This window comes from Montipora foliosa, chromosome 2, assembly GCF_036669935.1.
Source record: "Montipora foliosa isolate CH-2021 chromosome 2, ASM3666993v2, whole genome shotgun sequence".
NCBI lineage: Eukaryota > Metazoa > Cnidaria > Anthozoa > Scleractinia > Acroporidae > Montipora > Montipora foliosa.
In genome coordinates, this window is record NC_090870.1 from 40,554,497 (window position 1) to 40,561,996 (window position 7,500).

The 7,500-nt window shown below is 41.0% G+C and overlaps 1 pseudogene; it reads left to right on the forward strand.

Moving 5' to 3' along the window:
• The window catches only part of LOC137991685 (uncharacterized), a 1,796-nt pseudogene extending 733 nt beyond the window's left edge, over nt 1–1,063 (forward strand).
• The last annotated feature ends 6,437 nt before the right edge of the window (nt 1,064–7,500 follow it).

The window sequence follows — 7,500 nt, forward strand, 5'->3', positions numbered from 1 at the left end:
TTTTAATTTTTTTCTTTAGGTTGAAATATCAAAGGCTGCAGAAGTCAAAATAACCAGTACCTCATGCAGCTGTGAGGCAGGAGCAGGGCTCTGCAATCATGCAATAGGGCTGGTATACCTCATCGAGCACTACAGAAAACTTGGTTTGAGAAGTGTTCCTCCCGCCATGTCCAAAACAAGTCTTCCACAGACATGGCATGTCCTACACAGGACAGCAGGAATCAATCCCCGCAATGTACAAGAGGTGCTAGTGCAGCAGGTAAAACCTCCAAGCAGTGATGCTCCCACAAAAAAGAAAGTATGCAGGATAGATGGTGTACAGTCCACTCTGTACAACCCCATTCCAGAACATTTTGGGGAACCCAAAATTATTGACTCCCTGAAAGACATATTTAAAGAGTATGAAGACATGCAAATCAACAGCATTATTCCCGAAACTAACACATTAGACTTTGTGGATAGTAAACTGGGAAAAGTAGCTTGTGGCTCAGTTATTTCATATCAACAGCGCCAAAACACAACAAATGATCCCAAAATTCACATGAATAATGATGGTCCAGACAATCCACCAGCTTTTGATGTGACATCACTTGGAAACAATTATTTTTTTGTTCCTTCTTTGGCAGAAATAACCTTTGTCGAAGGACTCGCACAATCTTGCTTATACGAGGAAGAGACCAGGGAGCAATCTGACACACAGAAGTGGCATGACTTAAGGGCACAGAGATTATCTTCCAGCAAATTTAAAGAGGTGTGTACACGACGGGGTGACTTTGAATCACTAGCAGTCAGGCAACTGAAGAAGACTGTGCAAACTGCAGCAATGAAGCATGGCATAAATACTGAAGAAGAGGCAGCTTCTGCTTATGCTGACAGCGGAGACTGCGATGTTTTCCCTGCTGGGATTGTTATCAATCCATCTTGCCCACACCTTGCTGCCTCTCCGGATTGAAGAGTCTATGATCCCTCTGAAAATAATCCCTGGGGTCTGCTGGAAATCAAGTGCCCTATCAAGGATTCAATCACAGGGGGGAAAGAATCCCCAGCTCAACGACGCCCTTAAGGATCTCAGTTCCACGCTCTTGGAGTCCAATGCCACTGTATCATTTCATTTCATCCCTTCTTGTAATCCGGCCGACTACCCTTCGCGTCGCTCTCTGATAAGGATTGTATGCTATCCGAGTCCACTTGGCTTAAGGTGGACGTTCGTTTTGGTCCCCACACTTTAGACATGATGTCCCTCGATTCCAATGCCCAAAAGGACGCGTTTGGAAATCTACTTAAACATTTCACCCCCTTCCTGACTCCTCTCTCCGCCGGTGTAAATGTGTTCGCTCAAGTCATCCAGCAGGAAGAAAACGCTTACGTATTCCCCCCCTTTCGTGTTGGTGGGTCCCCTGCTCAAGTTCTTGGAATCGTCCATTGTGAGCTTCACTATTGTAGTCCCTCAACTCGACCCGCTTCCCTTTTGGTGGCCAATTCTCCGTTCCCGTGCTACGTCATCGATTAAGTTGGGAAATAAAGGGGACTTTGGCGTGCTCCTTTTTCCTTCCTCGGACAACCTTTTTGTCCCACGCCCCCTACAGTGGAATTTGTTTGCCTTCAGACTAAACACGCTGTGATTTGTCGGCTGTACATTTATCGGGTTTATCTTCTCCGTTTCGCAGGTCCAACGCCCCCGCATTTGGAGGCCTGCGGCTCCATGCCCGGACTGCGCATACTTAAATGACAAGACCTACAATTTTTGACAAAGATGTGGCTTCAGAAAAGAATTGGTGTCTGCTCAACCGGTGGACCCCTCGGCTATTGATCTGGACAGCATTAACAACAGACTTTCGCAGCTAGCAAAGAACAAACTTAGTAAGCCCTACAAAAAACAGAAGTCTTCCCTTCACCGCGAACTTTTATCCGTTTTGGCTTCTTTGCCCACACCCAAAACGTTGCATTCAGCTACCCCAGGAGACATCTTAAAATTCCTAGTCTGGAAAGACAAAGCAGGCAAAATGAAGGTGCATCAGATGCAATGCCCAAGACGCTCTAGTGATAAAACACCTTCTTGCTCCTGCCCTAAACGGTTAGCCGCAGGCACCGTAGACAGTATGATTGGAAAACTTCGTGCCATCTTCACGGATGCAGGGTTAGGTGGTGAATGGGATGATAGACCCGTGCTAGGAGATTTCGCCCCACCCTCCTCCCCGCAGCGATGGAATATATATATTCTCTCAAGGCCTACCGACTCGCAAAGCCTCGGGCCGATTCTCCCATATCTTAGTGCATCTAGGCTCACCTGGTGAGAATATATTACGATTGATTGCTGCATAATAGACCTTTCTTGCCGCATAATGAGACTTGCAAGTCCTGCATGTCCAAATGTTTAAGTCTCGGGCAGCACGTTTGCCAGAGTGAAAACTGGGTTCTAATAACACTTGTCATAATGGAAACTGGGTTCTAATATCACGAAATACAAGATGGCGGTCAAAAGTAAATTTCTTATATTCATATCGTAGTGAAAGTTTTCTGCCGAAGACATTTCCATTCAGTTTGAAAAAGGTATGTTTCAATAAAGTTCAATAAGGCCCAAATGAGTCACCAACACACCCCCAAAGCATCTTATACGCTATAAGATAAAACAGCGCTATTTCCACTATATACAATGTGGTCACAGGAACTAATTGTGACGATAAAGCCTGAGAATATTATTCTTCGTCACGCACTACAAGAAGTAGGCATGGATCTCCACCAGTGGACCTCTTACTCAACAGCTTTAAATCACAGCGCACAAGAAGATAATGCAGATGCGGCTCAAACAACAAAAATCCTAGGAATCGCATGGAACTCAACAAATGACATGCTATCCCTTTCACTTGAAAAAATGATCAGAAAATCAGAAGTTATCACAAAACTTACTAAGAGATCCACAATCAGCTTTGAGTCAAAACTGTTTGACCCCCTGGGATATGTTGAAACCATTGCAGTTAAAGCAAAGATCATGATCCAGGACCTATGGAAACAAAACTTAAGCTGGAATGAGGATGTTCCAAGCGAACATAAGGACCAATGGCTAAACTGGATCACCGATATCAGCAATTTGACATCGATCGAAATACCCAGACCATACTTCCTCACAAGCATTTCTAAAAGACAATTTCATATCTTCTGTGACAGCAGGCAACTAGCTCACGGAGCAGTAGCTTACATAAGAGGAATGTCAGGAGCTGAAATATACACTGCATTCACAACAGCTAAAACCAGAGTTGCAACCATTAAAACACAGACCCTTCCATGACTGGAACTGCTAGGAACACTCTTGGAGCGCAATTATCTTAATATCTAACCAAGACACTACAGCTCACAAAAGCGAAATGCGAAGTCATATACTGGGGTGATTCCCAAATCGTGTTATCTTGGATGTCATCTACTAAACAATTGCCACAATTTGTTCATACGCGAGTCCACAAGATAAAGAAATAACCTCATAGAACACATGGAAATTTTGCCCAACATCGATGAATCCAGGCAACTTGCTGGTTCGGGGACTTGATACCAACATGTTCAACAACAGGAAACAGCTATGGTTTCAAAGACCTCCATGGCTGACTCTAACACGTGTAATCAGAGTCACTGCTCTTCAACAACTCAACCTTTATCTTGACGATGAAGACCTACTTCGCTGTCGTGGAAGGTTACAGTACACAGATCTACCCCATGAGACAAAGTTTCCCATCCTCATGCCAAAAGACAATTACCTGACTACACTAATCGTCCAATCTATGTACAAGACGGTTATGCATGGTGGAGTTTGTGAAACATTAACTCACATCAGACAAACATATTGGATACCACAAGGTCGACAGTTGGTTAAAAGAATCATCTCCAAGTGTGTGATATAAAATCCAAGGACCACCATTTCGATTTGTACCCACACCACCTTTACCGAAATAAAGAGTTCTACAATCACAAGCCTTTCAATTTACAGGTATCAATTATGCAGGTCCTCTTTATGTTCGCAACCAAGGAAATCACACTCCATCTAAAGTTTACATTTGTCTATTCACTTGTGCCGCAGTACGAGCCTTGCACCTCGAGTTAGTGGAAGATCAGACAACCCAGGCCTTTCTTACTGCACTCAGAAGATTTGTCAGTCAACAAGGCGTTCCCAGATGTATCATTTCTGACAATGCAAAAACCTTCAAAGCTGGAGCTCAAGAACTCCGAACAATGAAAACCCAAGTCCTCAAGCGACAGTTCCTAGCCAACCACAACATCACATGGAAATTCATAACAGAATGAGCCCCGTGGTGGGGAGGATTCTACGAAAGACTTGGGCTAGTGAAAAGATGTCTCAAAAAACTACCGACAAAGCCTATCTGAAAATGATTGAACTTAACACAATACTCACCAATGTAGAGGCAGTGTTAAACGGCCACCCCTTGACATATCCTTATGTGGATATTAACGATGCCTCTCCTTTGACCCAATCGCATTTCTTATGTGGACACCGTCTCATACTCTACCAGACACCAGAGCTAGCATGAAAGAATCAGATCCAGACTATACCCCAACTTATATTTCAACAAAAGAGCTAACGAAGAGAGCAAAATATCATGAGATAGTGATACAGGCCTTCTGGACATGATGACAAAAGGAGTATCTGACAAGTTTGCGTGAATATAACTCTTACCAGAAGAAAACATCAAACAAGACAACAGTTGCTATAGGAGACATTGTTCTCATACATGATAATGTCCCACGTAATCAGTGGAAAATAGGTGTCTTAACTGATGTACGTAAAGGGAAAGACGGATTGGTCAGATCTGTATCTTTAAAATGGTACTATGACGAAAATCACACCTTTCCTATCTAAGCCATTTTGAAACATAAACAAGTAGTCTGCGTGAGAGGAAAAACGCTGTTTACTTTTTTCAAATATCTCTTTCCATTCCAGAGATATTCGAGTTTTTAAAATATGTAAATTAGCTAAGTGATGACGTCATCCACTCAACCAAATTTTGTTCAAATATAATAAAAAGAGATATCTCAGCCAATTTGTATCAGAAATTTTTGATTTTTTGCGGTAAGATTCTTCTAAATGTTCTCCACAATATGAGCTTAACAGTTCTGTTACCCTGGCATCATACTGGGTTCCAGACCTCCCCCATATTAAAAGCTTTTCTGGCCACCTTTGGCGTTCCATTTTGATATTAGCTAACAGCACTTCATATGCATGATCCAGCAAGCATATAAATATGTTAGCTTGAGTTTGTGGCTTTGTTTTAACATTTTTCAAGCTGAAAATCACTGGCATATTAAAATCAAGTGGGTGGGGACTGGAAAAGAGTGAGTTGCCATGGGAAAAGAATTTTTTATAGCCATAGGTGTGTTTCCTGTAGAACTATTAGACTATCAAGTTTCAATGGTCTGCGCCGCAAATTGGCCAAGGTAGCTCTATTTATATACTCAATATAATATTGGGTTGATTATGACGTCATCACTCATCTCATTTGCATATTTTACCCATTTTTCAAACTTTAATATCTCTGGAACTAAGGAAGATATTTGCAAACAGTAAGTGGCGTTTTTGTTCTTTCATGGAATTCGATGCGATACACTCAAAAAATCAAGGAGTAAAAATTTGATCATAGTACCACTTTAAGAATAAGTTCTGGTGGTGAACTATTAAGACCTATAAAGAAGCGTTATCTATTGGAAGTGTCGAGCGAGAACAATGCACAAGGTATTGAAAAGGAAGACAAAGAAGCTATAGCCAAGAAACAACGTCCCCCAGTACGACTTGCCGCTCAGAAGGCAATTCATAGAATTCAGGAACAATTGGAAATGAATACTTGACATGAATGATATCAGATTCATCTCCATACTTCTCTTAAACATTTATCCTTTGCTAATCATTCCATACTATTTCTTATCTAATCGGCCGGGAGAGTGTCATAAATTATGTAATTATGATGTACTTCTTGAGATTTACACAACAAAGGAAACATTTGTCTTGATCATCGTGATACTACGTCGTTACAATAGTTGTAACACTCATTGTCGAAGCTGCTGTTCCAAAACAAAAAGCAGAACTGTTTCTCCGGCTACTCAACCTTTCTCAAATTACTTAGAAGCAAAAAAAAAAGACAACAAAACCGAAAATCAGATATTTCTTATGCATACTGTACTATTAACTCCATATAAATAAGAAAAGCCATATTAAAGACAACGTGTTCCAGCCATGTACTTCTAATTGCTTTATCTAAAGACAGGACAGGAGCTTTCTTTCCCCAAGTAACTATGCCTGGGTATCATTTGAAGGCTTCACAGAATCCTACAATTGTGCAACTGGACAGTCAACTATTATTGGAAAGAGGAATGACGAGAATGGCTTATACAACGTAACGTGAAAGTCAATTCATAGTGTGCCCATCCCCTCCCACTCCCTCTGGCAGACCCCGGGCCATGGTTGGAGTTGACTCGAGCACAAATGCTACTGAAAATATTTAATGGTGTTGAAATTGTACACACACAGAAACTAAAAATATTTTCCTTTGTGTAATTACAGAAACTTTACAAAGGGGCATGGCAAAGTGTTTCTTATGAAGGTGCGTGCCTGGGTGTAACAGGATTCTCCCTTATTTACTTTTTATTTACTCATTTATCTTTTCTTTTTTACAAAAAGGGGATGGGGGGTCTGTATGGTCCTCAAGAAAATTGGAAAAAAAGGCTGTGTTGTAAAAGTACATTAATAAACTTTAAAGTAGAATTCACGAGTCAGGTTGTGGATTTTCCTTCATGGCATAGTCTTCTAAAATAAAAACAAAACCCAATTACATTTTGTTTCTGGGCGAATGTTGCAACACTTTAATCGAAAATCGCTCTATTCACTGGTTTGGTATATGCTAACTATAACGCATATAATTATGGTATTTCAGATAAACCATCCAGAACTACTAAAATGAATTAATAGTTGCTTTTATATTCATGATCTTTGCTTTTTTTGTTACAATTAGGTAAGCACGGAGATGATAACACTGAACCTAACAGGAAGATTGTCTCCAATGCATTTTATTGGTACGAAGTGGAGGATGAAATAAAGGAACAGGGCATGAACTGGACTTTCAAGGGAAACAAGGAGAAAGAACTTGATGGCATAATGGCTGAGATAGACCGTTTACGATGTGGTGAGCTGTACAAACATACAGAAGAGGATTGTTCTGACATCTGCAAAAAAGAGACATGACACTGGACACGATACCCATTTACAGTTAACACAGTGGGTGGTTTGCAGTCGTTTTACTTAATCTAAAATATGCTTTGTGCAAATTGGATCACTTCAACTGTGTGGGTAAGTAAGATTATTATCTTCATAACTTGTAAGAAAATAATAGCATTCCTTAATTTCCCGCGCATTTCCCACAATCCCATGGCACTGTTACTATAGGTAAATCTGTTAGCTGATGATAGAAGTCCTTGTTAAATTTCACGCGGAAAGCTGATATCGCA